Source organism: Pongo pygmaeus, chromosome 23 (assembly GCF_028885625.2).
Source record: "Pongo pygmaeus isolate AG05252 chromosome 23, NHGRI_mPonPyg2-v2.0_pri, whole genome shotgun sequence".
In the NCBI taxonomy this organism is placed as follows: Eukaryota; Metazoa; Chordata; class Mammalia; order Primates; family Hominidae; genus Pongo; species Pongo pygmaeus.
The window spans coordinates 41,048,284-41,063,583 of NC_085931.1; the positions used below are offsets into that span (position 1 = coordinate 41,048,284).

Consider the following 15,300-nt stretch of genomic DNA (forward strand, 5'->3'; position numbering starts at 1 on the left):
TTAACATTGTGTTTTCTTTTCTTCTTTTTTTTTTTCACAAATAGGGCTTTTAATTTGACACTATTAAAAGTCTGAATGTTAAACAGATTCGTGGACCGATGGTTCATATCCATCAGCTCATTCAATTTTAGCACCTTTCTCATCCTTAGTAGCTTTTTCAAAACTACTACCTTCACCATGAAGCTACATGAGTTTTCCCAATTCAAACTTGGGCTTCTTTATTTTTACTTTCCTAATGAAGACACCATGGAGAGGATAAATAGATAGGCAAGCCTTTTCTGTGTCTTTTCCAGTGCTGTCTGGAATCAATTTATTGACCACTTCTTTAAAGTCATTTGTCTGCACCTCTTGGGTCATGATTTCCATCATCTTCTTCTGGATTTGGCAGACCTGTTAGTGTTAATTGTAAGAAGTCTTCCGTATATAATTGTTGCATTTTTTAGTAAAATCAACACAAAACAGACAAAGTAAATAATCATTGGTAGTCTTGACATCAATGTGAACTTTAATCATGGTCTGCTATTTTTTAACCATGGAACACATTTTGTCACAGGTAAGATCTATGCCGTGGAAATTAGTCAGGCATTTTTGCCCTGAACATCTTCAGTATCAGCTTGAATTTTCTAAATGCAACTTCATCATTCTGCACATCAGACAAACTCACTTCAAACACATGCCCCTTGAGGCCATCAGATGCAATTTTGATTCCTTGAGTCCTGGTGATGAGTGTCTTTCCCATAGTTATTATACTGAACATAGCAGGTGCTTTCACATCATACCAATCTTTCTTAGAAAATGGATCAAGCTATTTGAGCCCAGGAGGTCGAGGCTGCAGTGAGCTGTTGATTACACCACTGCACTGCAACCAGGGCTACAGAGCAAGACCCTGTTTCAAAAAAGGAAGGAAGGAAGGAAGGAGGGAAGGAAGGAAGGAGGGAAGGAAGGAAGGGAGGGAGAGAGGGGGAATGGAAAGAAGGAAAGGAAGAGACAGAGAGAAATAAATAATGAAAGAAAGAAAAGGAGGGAGAGAAAGAAAGAAAGAAAATGGATCAACCACTTTCTTCTTGGCTTGCTTTTGCCACCTTTCATAAAGTGCTTGTTCTTGCCAACTACCATGGTGCTTTTCAGCCAAAAGGGCAGCATCGTGTTTTCAAAGTTCATCCATGTATGGCATGTGTCATTACTTCATCCCTTTTTATGGCTGAATAATACTCCATTGTATGAATACACCACATTTTGTCTATCCATATATTAGTGATGGGCATTTGGGTTCTTTCAACCTTTTGGCTATTGTGAATAATGCTGCTATAAACATTTGTATATAAGTTCTTTTTTATTATCTATTTTTAATTTTCTTGGATATATACCTAGGAGTGGAATTGCTGGGTCATATGTGTTTAATCATTTGGAGAACTCCAAAATTCTTCCAAAGTGGCTGTACCATTTTACATTCCCAACATCAGTGTATGAGGGTTCCAATTTCTCCACATCCTTACCAGCACTTGATATTGTCTCACTTTTTGATTCTAGCCATCCTGGTGGGTGCAAAGTAAGTGGTACCTCATTGTGGTTTTAATTTGCATTTCTCTAATGACTAATGATGTCAAGCATCTTTTCATGTGCTTCTTATCCGTTTATATATATTCCTTGAAGAAATGTTTATTCAGATCTTTTGCCCATTTTTTTTTTTTTTGAGACAGAGTCTTGCTCTGTTGCCTAGGCAACAGAGAAGCTGGGACCATAGGTGTGCACCGCCATGCCTGGCTAATTTTTAAAAATATTTTTGTGGAGATGGGGTCTTGCCATGTTTCCTCGGCTGATCTCGAACTCCTGGAGTCAAGCATTCCTCTCACCTTGGCCCCCTAAAATGCATGAATTACAGGTATGAGCCTCTGCATCCAGCTTCCTTTGCCCATTTTAAAAACGGTCATTTGTCCTTTTATTACTGAGGTGTAAGAGTTCTTTATATATTCTGGGTAAATTCCCTACCAGATATACAATTTATAAATATTGTCTTCCATTCCATTTTCATTTATTTGGATTTTCTTTAATTTCTTTCAGCCATGTTTTGTGGTTTTTAGATTATAAATTTTGTATTTATTTTGTTAAATTTATTCATAAGCATTCTTTTCATACTGTTCACAATAGTATGTGAATACTATGTGAACTGCACAATAGCATGAAAAGAATAAAATACTTAGGAATAAATTTTCATCTTTCTATTATTCATTGCAGGTATATAGAAATACTTTTGAATTTTGTATACTGATTTTGTATTCTACAACCTTGGTAGGATAGTTAATTTTATGTGTCAACGTGGAGGGTGCTACTGGATGAAATTAGCATTTAAATCAGTAAACTTTAAGTTAAGCAGGTTGCTTTGAGTAAAGTAAAACTAACACTCCATGATGTGTGTGGATCTCATTGAATTTGTTGAAGGCCTGAATAGAACAAAAAGACTGGCCTCCCTGAGCAGGAGGGAATGCTCCAGCAGATTGCCTCAGACTTCATCTGCACCATTGACTCTCCTGGGTCTCTAGCCTGTTGGCCTTCAGACTGGAACTGCATCATCAACTTTCCTGGGTCTCATGCCTGCTGGTTCACACTGTAGATATTGGACTTGCCAGCCTCCATAATTGGATAAGCCGATTCTTTATAATAAATGTGTTTATATATATATATGAACTGTACTCTATATATATATAATATATATATATCCTCTGTTTCTCTCTACATACATATATATATAAATAACCTGTCTCTCTCTCTACATATATATATACTTATATTTTTTCATCCTACTAGTTGTGTTTCTCTAGAGAACCCTGACTGATATGCTTGCTGAGCTCATTGAATAGTTCTAATAGTTTTTTTAGAAGATTCCTGATTACTTTCTATATCCTAGTTTTTTAGAGGATTCCTGAGGATTTTCTATATACAAAAGCATGTCATCTGCAAATAGATGTAGTTTCACTTCTTCCTTTCTAATCTGGATGCCTTTTATTTCCTTTTCTTATCTAATTGCCCTGGCTAGAACCTCCATTACAATGTTGAATAGAGGTGAAGAGACAGTCTTGTCTTGTTCCTAATCTTAGAGAAGCATCTAATTTTTCATCATTAGGTATGGGTTTTTGTTTTAGGTGCCCTTTGTTATGTTGAAGAAGTTCCCTTCTTAGTCTGCTGAGTGTTTTTTTAATCATGGAAGGGTGTTGGATTCTGTCAAATGCTTTTCCTGCATCTCTTGAAATGATCATGTGATTTTTGCTTTTTATTCTTTGATATAATGTATTACATTAGCTGATTTTCAGATATTAACCCAAGCTTACATTCCTGAGATAGATCCCCCTTTATCATTGTGTGTACGTGTATCTGTGTGTGTGTGTGTGTGTGTGTGTATTTATATTGCTAGATGTTTTGCTAGTATTTTGTTGAGGATTTTTATGTCTAATGCATGAGAGATATTGATCTGTAGTTTTCTTGTATTGCCTTTTGTTTTGGTATCAGGGTAACACTGGCTTCATAAAAATGAGTTGAATTAGCTCTGCATGGTGGTGCACACCTGTAATCCCAGCTACTTGGGAGGCTGAGGCACGAGAATTGCTTGAACCTGGGAAGCAGAGGTTGCCGTGAGCTGAGATAGTGCCACTGCACTCCAGCCTGGGCAACAAAGTGAGACTCTGTCAAAAAAATAAAAAATAAAAAGTGTGCATGAGAGAGAGAAATGAATTGAAAAGTTTTTACTTATCTTCTACTTTTTGGAAGAGTTTGTGAAGAGTTAGTGTTAATTCTTCTTTAAATGTTTGGTAGAGTTTAGTGGTGAAGCTACCTGTGACTGGGCTTTTCTTTTTGTGGATAGTTTTAAAAATTGTTAATTCAAGGTCTTCACTTGTTATAAATATATTCATATTTTCAATTTCTTCTTGAGTCAGTTTTGATATTTTGTGTAATTTAGGCAATTTCCATTTCATCTAAGTTATCTAATTTATTGACATATTATTGTTCGTAGTATTCTGTTGTAATGCTTTTTATTTTTGTAAGGTCAGCAGTAATATCTGGTCTTTTATTTCCAATTCTGGTAATTTTAGTCTTATTTACTTGGTCAAGCTGGCTAAAGGTTTGTCAATTTTGTTGATCTTTCAAAGAATCAGCCTTTGGATTCACTGATTGTCACTATTTTTTAATTCTCCATATCATAAATGTCTACACTAATCTGTATTATTTCCTTCCTGTGCTTTCTTTAGGTTTAGTTTGCACTTTTTCCAGTGTCTTAAGGTGGAAAGTTAGGTTATTTGAGATCTCCTTTCTTAATATAGGCATTTACAGTTGTAAATTTTCCTCTAAGCAATGCTTTAGCAGTGTTATGTTTTGTTATGTTGTATCTTCATTTTCATTTATCTTGAAGTATTTTCTGATTTCCCCTTTATTTTTTTGACACGGTATCTCTCTCTCTGTCACCCAGGCTGGAGTGCAGTGGAATGACCTCGGCTCACTGCAACCTCTGCCTCCTGGGTTCAAGCGATTCTCCTGCCTCAGCCTCCTGAGTAGCTGGGATTACAGGCATGCACCACCATGCCCAGCTAATTTTTGTATTTTTAGTAAAAACTGGGTTTCACCATGTTGGCCAGCCTTGTCTCAAACTCCTGACTTCAAGTGATACACCCACCTCGGCCTCCCAAAGTGCTGGGATTACAGACATGAGCCACCTCTGATTTCCCTTTTGATTTATTCTTTGATCCACTGGTTATTAGGAGTATGTTGTTTAACTTCCACATACTTTTTGTTTTAATTTTTTTATTTCCATAGGTTATCAGGGAACAGGTGGTGTTTGGTTACATGAGTAAGTTCTTTAGTTGTGATTTGTGAGATTTTGGTGCACCCATCACCTGAGCAGTATACACTGCACTCAATTTGTAATCTTTTATCCCTCACCTCCTTCCTCATACATTTGAGTTTCCCAAATCTTATTATGTTATTAGCTTCTAGTTTCATTCCAGTGAGGGCAGAGAACATATTTTTTTTTTTTTTTTTTGAGACGGAGTCTCGCTCTGTCACCCAGGCTGGAGTGCAGTGGCACAATCTCGGCTTACTGCAACCTCCGCCTCCTGAGTTCAAGCGATTCTCCTGCCTCAGCCTCCCAAGTAGCTGGGATTACAGGCATGTGCCACCACGCCCAGCTAATTTTTTTGTATTTTTAATAGAGATGGGATTTAACCATATTGGCCAGGCTGGTCTCGAACTCCTGACCTTGTGATCTGCCCGCCTTGGCCTCCCAAAGTGCTGAGATTACAAGCATGAGCCACTGCACCCAGCCGAACATACTTTTTATTATTTCTATCCTTTTACATTTGTTGAGGTTTGTTTTGTGCCTTAACATACGGTTTGCAGGCTGGGTGTGATAGCTCTTACCTGTAATCCTAGCACTTCGAGAGGCTGAGGCAAGAGAATGGCTTGAGGTGAGGAGTTTGAGAGACTAGCCTGAGCAACATAGTAAGACCGAGTCTCTACAAAAAAACAACAAAAAACCAACCAACCAACCAACAAACAAAAACCAGCCAGGTGTGGTGGCATGCGCCTGTGGTCCTACCTACTTTCAAGGAAAGGCTGAGCTGGGAGAATTGCTTGAGTCTGGGAGTTAAAGGTTGTGGTGAGTTGTGATCACTCCACTGCACTTCAGCCTGAGCAGCAGAGTGAGACCCTGTCTCCTTGACTCAAAAAAAAGTAAATATATGGTTTATGCTGGAGAATATTCCATGTGCACTTGAGAAGACTGTATATTCTGCTGTTACTGGGTATAGTGTTCTATGTATATATCTGTTAGGTCTAGTTAATTTAGACTGTTGTTCAGATATTCTGCCTAATTGTCCTATTCATTATTGAAGTTCAGGTATTGAAGTCTGAAGCTATTATTGTTGAATTGTCTGTTTCTTCCTTGATCAGTTTTTCTTCATATTTTTTGTGTTCTAATATTAGGTGCATATATTTATATTTATTTTGTTTTCTTGACAGGTTGATCCTTTTATTATCCCCAAATGCCCCTCATTATCTCCAGTTACAACCTCTGCCTTTTCATTGGTTTGCTTAATCCATTCATGTTTAATGTTACTATTGATATATTTGGTTTATGACAGTCATTTTACTTTTTATTTCTATGTGTTTTATATCTTTTTATTGTACCTCTATTCCTCTTTGACTTGTTTTCCTTGCACTGAGTGAATGAAGCATTTTAATTTCTTTAATTTTTTTCACTATTTTTTTGAATTTCTTTAGTAGTTGCACTAGGGCTTATGATGCACATCCTAACTTATCAGAATCAGTTTCAGGTTTATACTAGCTTAATTCCAGTGAGACATGGCAATGTTACCCTTATGTAGTCTCTTTTGTCCCTTTTTGGTATTTTTTTTATGTATTACATCTATTAATGATACAAGATCAACAATTATTTTTTAATTGGTACTTTATCATCTGTAGCTATTTCCTTGCCCAAACAGCTTTTCTCCTACTCACCTTCTTTGTGCTATTATTGGCAAATATACTACATTTGTTGAAGTTTTAGGTCAAACAATATACCATATGCATATTATTTTACACAACTTATTATATAAAATTTAGTTCATTTAAGAGAAGAAAGGAGAAAAATGTGCATTTTCATTGCCTTTTATAATTGGATTGTAAGAGCACCTTTACTGATGCTCTTTGTTTTCTCATGTCAGTTTGAATTATTGTGTGTGCTAATTTTCAGCCTGAATAATTTTCTTTAGTATTTCCTGTAAGACGAATCTGCTAGCAAAATTCTCTCAGTTTTTGTTTATCTGGGAGTGTTTTTATCTAACCTTTGTTTTTTAAAGATATATTTGCTGAATAACGAATTCTTGGCTGACAGTTTTTTTTTTTCTTTGAGCACTTTGAAAATGTTGGCTCACTACCTAACTGGCCCCCATTGTTCCTGCTGAGAGATCAGCTGTTTGCGTTATAGGGGTTCCTTTGTTAGCAATGAGTCATTTTTCTCTTGTTGTTTTTAAGATTTTCTCCATGTCTTTAGTTTTCAGCATTTTTACTATGATATGTCTATTTGTGGATCTTTTTCTTACTCAGAAGTGCAGCCTTAGGTATGCCCCACAGTCACGCTTGGATAATGGTGGTTGATATGCCTTGGATATTTGTCCTGCCCAATCCTCATGTTGAAATGTAACTGGAGGTGGGGCCTGATGGGAGGTGTTTGGGTCATGGGGGTGGATCCCTCATGGCTTTGTGTTGTCCTTGTAATGGTGAGTTCTTGCAAGAGCTGGTTGTTTAAAAGAGTGTGGCACCTCTGTGCTCTCTGTTGCTCCCACTCTTGCCATGTGAGACACCTGCTCCCCCTTTGCCTTCTGCCATGATTGTAAACTTTCTGAGGCCCTCACCAGAAGCTGATGCCAGTGCTATGCTTTCTGTACAGCCTACAGAACCATGAGTCAATTAAACCTCTTTTCTTATAAATTACCAAGCCTCAGATATTTCTTTGTACCAACACAAGAACAGCCAATACAGCGGTTTCATCTGGGCTTTCTTTGGTCAATTCTTTCCCTGCCCAGTTACTAAACACAACTAATTGCTGGTAATTGCTCCATTATTTTCATCAGTGTCCCAGGCATATATTACTCTACAGTTTAATCAAATCACATTTGGACTTCTTTAAAGGGATAGTTACTGAGGTTCCAGTGTTTGAAATTTGTTCTGACCACAGGAGGACTTCTCTCAGTTATCTATTTCCTGATTCTCTCCTGAAAACTGGCCAGCCTACAGTTTAGCAAATACCTGTAATGAATCTACCAATCTCCTTCCAATTGCCTTTTGATACAACCTCCATTGTATTTGAGCATGTCCTTATCCTTGAACTTCTCCATGCTCTGTTGCAATAAAGTCACTGTCTTTGGAAAGAGATTAGGAGCTATTTTATGCACTGCTTCTCCCCTTGGAAAAATATCTGAGCCACAGCTCTGGAGCTAGGTACGGGGACAATGGTGTGCTTATCTCTGAGTGACATGGAGCTTTAGGAGCTGATGGCCGAGTGGAGGGGGAACAGTAGACTCAGATCTTCTCAGCTTGCCTCTCCCAGCATAGAACCACTATCTTACAAGCCAGGGCAAGGGTGATTGAGACCTCAGCATTCTCAGTGGTACTGTACCCTAGGCAGAACTTCCATTTCACCAGTGAGGCTGGAAGTATAGTGGTACTGTATCCTACGCAAAACTTCCATCTCACCATGAGCCCCCACCTCATGGCCATACTCAACATAGAATTTAGCAATAGCTGGAGGCAAGAAGAAAAATACTAACGTTCTTTTCCTCCCGTGAAGATAGCCCTCAGAGTGGGAGCTTGGGAGAGAGGGAGGCTTGTGTTCTTGGCTATCCCAATCTATAATGGAATGGAGTGGAATGTAACTGAGCTGAGAGGGTGGAGGGAATGGTCTTGGTTCAAATATCACCAACTTTTGTTGTTCTTGGCAAATTTTAGAAGATATTCTTGAACGGAGGCTTCTTCAATTACTGTATGCCTTTAGGTATAACAGAGACTTCAATTTTTAAAAATAGTTTTTAGCAGTTTTGCTGGAGAGCTGGTCTGTGGACCTCCTCACACTGACATGTGGGAAATTGATCTCTTACACAATATTCTGGCAAAGGCAAAACTATAGGCACAGAAAAAAATCAGTAGTTGCCAGGGCTGAGTGTGAGGTTTAACTACAAAGGGACATGGAGGAATTTGGGGGCTGATGAAACTGGTTATGTATACATTTGTCAAAATTCACAGAACTGTACACTATAAAGAACAATTTTACTGCATGTAAATTATACCTCAAGAAAATAAAAGGGGAAAAGCTATTATAAATATGCTTAAGTATTTAAAGGAAAACATCAAAATAATGAAGAGAAAAATGGAAGGAGTTTTTGAAAAGGTCCAAATAGACCCTAGAGCTGAAAAATACCGTATCTGAAATTTTAAAATATCACTGGATGGATTTAATAGCAGATTAGAAGTTATAAAAAAAATAGATCAGTGAACTTGAAGTAGAATATAGAAGTTATTCAAATTGAAACATAATGAAAAAACAAAATGAAAAGAATAGGGCCTCAGTGACTTATGTGACAATATCAAACAGTCTAAGCTGTGTGTAATTGAAATTCCAGAAATTTGATGGGATTTTAAATGATAATGTCTGTAAATGTTACAAACTGATGAATTATATCAAATAATTAAGGAAGAAATAATACTAATTTTGAACAAAGTCTTTAAGAATATAGAGGAGAAGGCTTCACAACTCATTTTATGAGGCCAGAATTACCCTGATACTAAAACTGAAGACATTCCAAGAAAACAAAACTATGGACCACAATATCTCTCATGACTATGGCTGCAAATGTCCTTAACAAAATAGTAGAAAACTGAATCCAGCAATATATGGAAAGGATAATGTGTCATGACTAATGTGGTTTATCCCAGGAATGCATGGTTGGTTTAAAATGTGAAAATCAGCCCATGTAATTCCCCATGTTACAGAATGAAGGAGAAGAACCACATGGTCTTCTCTATAGATGCAGAAAAAAAGTATTCAACAAAATTCAACATACATTTGTGACTTGAAAATATGAAAACTTTGGCCAGGCGCAGTGGCTCACGCCTGTAATCCTAACACTGGGAGGCTGAGGCCAGCGGATCACGAGGTCAGGAGATTGAGACCATCCTGACCAACATGGTAAAACCCCATCTCTACTAAAATAGAAAAAAAAAAATTAGCCATGCCTGGGGGTGCGTGCCTGTAGTCCCAGCTGCTTGGGAGGCTGAGGCCGGGGAATCACTTGAACCCAGGAGGCAGAGGTTGCAGTGAGCCAAGATCACGCCACTGCACTCCAGCCTGGTGACAGAGCAAGACTGTCTCAAAAAAAGAAAAGAAAAGAAAAAATGAAAACTTCAGGAAAACAAGGAGTATAAAGGAACTCCCTCAACTTTATAAAAGACATTTACAAAGAACCTAAAGGTGACATTATACTTAATGGTGAAAGATTAAACACTTTGCACCTAAGACAGGGAATAAGACTCTTACCACTTATAGTCAACATCATAATAGGGGTCCTACCAGCTAATTAAGGTAGGAATAAGAAATAAAGGTATATAGATTGGAAAGGAAGAAGTAAAACTTAAACTTTTTTGAGAATGACATGACTGTATAATAGAAAATCCTAAGAAATCTACAAGAAAGACACCACCAGAACAAATATATAATACATGAATTTATCAAGGTCACAGATTAATACATAGAAATTCATTGTATTTCTCTATATTATCAATGAAAAACTGGAAATGAAATTTCTAAATACCATTTACAATACTATAAAAATTTATGAAATACTTAGGGCTAAATTAATAAGACATACGCCAAGATGTGTACAATGAAAACTACAAAATGTTGCTGAGAGAAATTAACGAAGTCTTAAATAAATGCAGATATGTACCATATTCATGGATTGGAAGACTCAAGTAAGATGTTAATTTTCTCCAAATTGATCTATACATTCAATGCAATCCCAATCAAAACTTTATAGCCTTTTTTTTTTGTAGAAATTGACAAGTTGATTCTAAAATTTAAGTGGAAATGGAATGAAACTAGAAAAGTCATAAAATTTTTGGAAAAGAACAAAGAGAACTTTATCAGATTTCAAGACATTGTGCTAAGGATAGACACATAGATCAGTGGAACAGAATGGAGAGTTCAGAAGTAGACCCACACATATATAGTCAATAATTTTTTATAAAGGTACCAAGGTAAAAGGTGGGTTTTTTTTTTAACTAGTAGTACTGGAACAACTGGATAGTCATATGGAAAAAAAAAATGAACCTCAATCCTTACCTCACGTTGTACACAAGATTGACTATAAATAGATTAAAGACCTACACATAAGAGCTAAAATTATAAAACTTCTGGACGGAAACATGGGATAAAACTTTCAGGAAAAACTTCTTAGGCGGTTCCCTAAAAGTACTAACCATAAAAGAAAAAAATACTGATAAGCAGGACTTTATCAAAATAAAAAAACTTCTCTCCCAAAGACATTATTAAGAAAATGAAAAGGCAAGCCAAAAACTGGGAAAAAATACTCTTAATACCTATATCTGACAAAGAACTTGTATTTAGACTACATTTAAAAAAATCTACAACATAATAATAAGACAAACAACTCCATTTTTAAAAAATATCAAGAATTTGAAGACGTATCACAAGAAAATATGTATTAATAGGCTGGGCGTGGTGGCTCACATCTGTAATTCCAGCACTTTGGGAGGCCCAGGTGGAAGGATTACTTGAGTCCAGTAGTTCAAGACCAGTGTATTGGAAAATATTTTATCAAATTCCTATAAACATATACTTACTATATGATGCAGAAATTTTCACTCCTAGGTATTTACCCAAGGGAAATAAAGATGTACAGTCACAAAAAGACCTGTACATTTATGTTCATAGCAGCTTTATTCATAATAGTTCCAAACTGGAATTAACCTGCATGTCCATCAATAGGTGAAAGGATCAGCAAATTGTGGTATCTTTGTACAGTGAATTATTACTAACAATAAAAAAGAACAAACAAATGATACATGCAAAACTGTTAATGAATATTTAAAAGTCAGAAAATTCAGACACATCAACACCTGTGAAAAGAAAGGGAAAGAAAAAGAAAAAAACTTAGACACGAAAGACTAAATACTGTATAATTTCGTTTACATGAAATTCTGGAGGAAGCAAACTAACTTTATAATGAGAGGAAACAAATAAGTGTTTGCCTGGTGTGGGGGTGGGATTTAGTGCAAAGAGGCATAGAGGAACTTTTTTAGGGTGATGAGATGTTTTATATCTTGATTGTGGTTGTTTCAAAGATATATACATTTATCAAAATGCAAAGAAAACATCCAAAATAGGTGCATTTTGTACATTCTATTTCATGTAAAGTTTGCCTTATTACAGTTGAATTTTAAAAAGCAGTGATCCATAGTGTTAATCAGCAAAGTCCTACTAATAATTGTCTCAAATTGGAAACAACCTACATGTCCCTCAGTGAAGTATTGGTTCAGTAAATTTTGGAAGAACAATAAAATGAAGTACTGTGTATTCTTTAAAAACATATTAGACAGGGGCCAGGCGCGGTGGCTCACACCTGTAATCCCAGCACTTTGGGAGGCTGAGACGGGCAGATCACGAGGTCAGGAGATCGAGATCATCCTGGCTAACATCTTGAAACCCCGTCTCTACTAAAAATACAAAAAAGTTAGCCGGGCGTGGTGACGGATGCCTGTAGTCCCAGCTACTCGGGAGGCTGAGGCAGGAGAACGGCATGAACCCGGGAGGCGGAGCTTGCAGTGAGCTGAGATAGTGCCACTGCACTCCAGCCTGGGCGACAGAGCGAGACTCCGTCTCAAAAAAAAAAAAAAAAAAAATTAGACAAAATTATTGACCCAGAGAAAATATTTGTACTATTTTGCTATGTGAAGGAAGAAATAAAATAAGCCACCTAACAACTTTTCAGTGTATAATATAATTTGGGTGAAGTCAGTAACTGATGCTTATATTATTGTAACTACATAATTTTATACAGAGTTGAGTTGTAGTAAGCCATGATTGCTTTTCCTTTCTTGTACAAATTTTTGTTTTCCTTACAGCTAATAATTGTTTTTCATTGGCTCAGTTTTCTCTTTACTTATTCCTAATTCAATTCCAAACTTTATGCTGATTATCTGCACTTCCCAAAATGGTAGCCACTAACCACATGGCTACTAGAATTTAAATTTAAATTAATTTTAACTAAATAAAACAATAAGTTCAGTTCCTCAGTCACACTAATAAACATTTCAAGTGTTCTAGCTAGTGGCTACTGTATTGGACAGCACAGATACAGAACATTCCCATCATCACAGAAAGTTCTAATGGACAATACTGGTCTAGATTGCCTCTCAAATATTCAGAAACAACAATTTTGTCTTCACTGAGAAATTTCTCTGGAGCTTTTCACCTTTGACCAAATCTGGATGTTTGCTCTCTCTGGCTAGTATTGGGCTCTCATCCTGGAATTTCCTTTCGCCAACTTCCAGGGAATTCTTTGCCCCTCCCCTGTGTTAAATTTCTTGTTTCCTATTCTTGGTTTCCTCCCTCATTTTGGTGGAGCACATCCTCTGGTAACTTCCTTAGAGAGGACTGCATGGGAGGTAAGGTTTTGAAATATTTCATGCCCTAAAAATATCATCCATCTATCCTTATATGAGATTAAGAGTCTCACTGGAAATTAAATCTAAGAAGACAATTATTTTTCATGATAATTTTTGAGGCATTGCTCCTCTTTCTTGTAGCTTTCAGTGTTGCTGTTGAGAATTTCCAAGCCATTCTGATTCTCAGTCTTTGTGTATTATTTGCTTTTTCCTCAGGGTTCTGAAATTTCATAATGGTGTCCCTTAATGTAGGTCTATTTTTATCCATTTTTTTGCAGTAGGCACTCAGTGTGTTTCAATCTGGTAACTCAAGTGCTCCTTCAGTTCTGGGAAACTTTCTTCAATTATTTCCTTGATGAAAATTATGTACTATCAGATTTCTCTGTTCTTTCTTTCTGGGCCTGCCAATATTTAGATACTGGATTCCCTGTTCAGGTATTCGATTTTTAAAAAAATATTTTTCCCTCCAATTTTCCATATGTTTATGCCTTTGTTGTGTTCTTGGGGAGAACTCCTTGACATAGTCCTATTCTTCTATTGGTTTTTCATTTGTGCTATTGTGTTTTCATTTCCAAGCGCTTGTTGTTGTTCTCTGAACTTCCCTTTTTATGGCATCCTGTTCTTGCTCATGGTTACAGAATTGTCTCTTATGTCAGAGGATATTAATTATCTCTATATAGAGTCTTTCTCTCTGTGTGTCTGTGTTTGTTTCTTTTGTTTATTGTTTCCTCCTCTTCCCCCACCCACCTCCTCTACCTCTCTCTCCTTAGAAGTCCTCAGAAGACTGGCAGTCCTTGGTTGTCTGCTCACATTAAAGAGTGGGGGGACTATGAATCTCTGAGCTTGTGGATGAGGCTTGCTGATTGTGGCCTTCATTATTTTAATAGAAGACCTGGACAAGCCTTTGGGAGAAGTCCCAAAATCTGTATTTTAAAATCTTTCCTCTTGATCAGTTTCCCCAGCATGCAGGCTAGCCAACAGTGTTTTGGGGCCCATATAGAGATAGAGGACTGAGGGTCTCTGCATTCAGGCATTCAGTATACATGCTTTCACTTAATTCCTTGATTCCAGTACCATAATCCCGTCTCAACTGTACTTTGTATTCCATTATCCAAAGACTTTCTATTACCCTCTATAGAGAATAAACCTCTGATTTTATCCTAGGGTGGAAGAGGAACAACTGTTTGGCCCTGCAAAATTGGGGAGGGAATCTGAAGGTTCCAACTGTTTCATAAATGTCTTTCAGTTGGTCTTTCTTATTTTAGCTCCTCTACCTACCCTCTCTATCTCCTCTTCCAAAAGTATCTGATGCTGGAAATTATTTAGAATGACGTGCATTTGACTGGTCCTCGGTTTAGTCCACTGCTGGTTTAGGTTTCTTGGCTCTGCTATTTTAGTTATTTCTCTTGCATCTGCCTCCTGGCTTCCAAAATTTCATTGTCACTGTTTTTTCACTTGTTCTTTCTTTCTGTTTGTTTGTTTGTTTGCATTTCTGCCTTTTAAAGAAATGTCTTTTCCTGTCATTCTAGAGGGGTTTTTGGAGGAAACAAAATAAATGTGTGTGTCAATCTACCATCTTTATCCAGAAGTCGGTAAACATATTTATAAAAACATAAATATGTCAAGAGCTAGTTTATAGGACAAGCAATGCAGTTTTCTTTAAACATTTTGGTCTGAAGTATAAATATAATACTACTTTAATTCATACAGGATTTCTGAGAATTGGTAAAATATTGCTTAAGAATTTCAACATGAAAAATACTTCCTAATACTATAAAAATACTACAAAACTATATTTGAAGAATTTAAGTATAAATGGCCTCAGTAAGGAATAGTAGCTCATAGTCCTCCACTTGGAAATAAACCCCTCAGCTGTGTTGAAGACCATTGGAGATAATAAATGACATTATCTGAAAATATTTGCATGTTTTAAAATTCCTTACTCATATTATATCTTTTTAGAGATTGCCAGAACATCACTAGTCTCAGTTTAGGAAAAAAAATTACTAATAAAAGATAGTTTGAAAGATGACATAGATACTTTTGTAGGAATTGATGAGAACACACAGAGAG

General features: G+C 36.6%; 1 protein-coding gene and 1 pseudogene across 6 annotated transcripts in view; one reads left to right on the forward strand and one right to left on the reverse strand.

Annotated features, from left to right (window-relative positions):
* HORMAD2 (HORMA domain containing 2) overlaps positions 1–15,300 on the forward strand; it is a 95,582-nt gene that overhangs the window by 55,039 nt on the left and 25,243 nt on the right. The gene's annotated exons all lie outside the window — the stretch shown is intronic.
* LOC129023503 (small ribosomal subunit protein eS1-like) lies at positions 79–1,116 on the reverse strand (annotated as a pseudogene).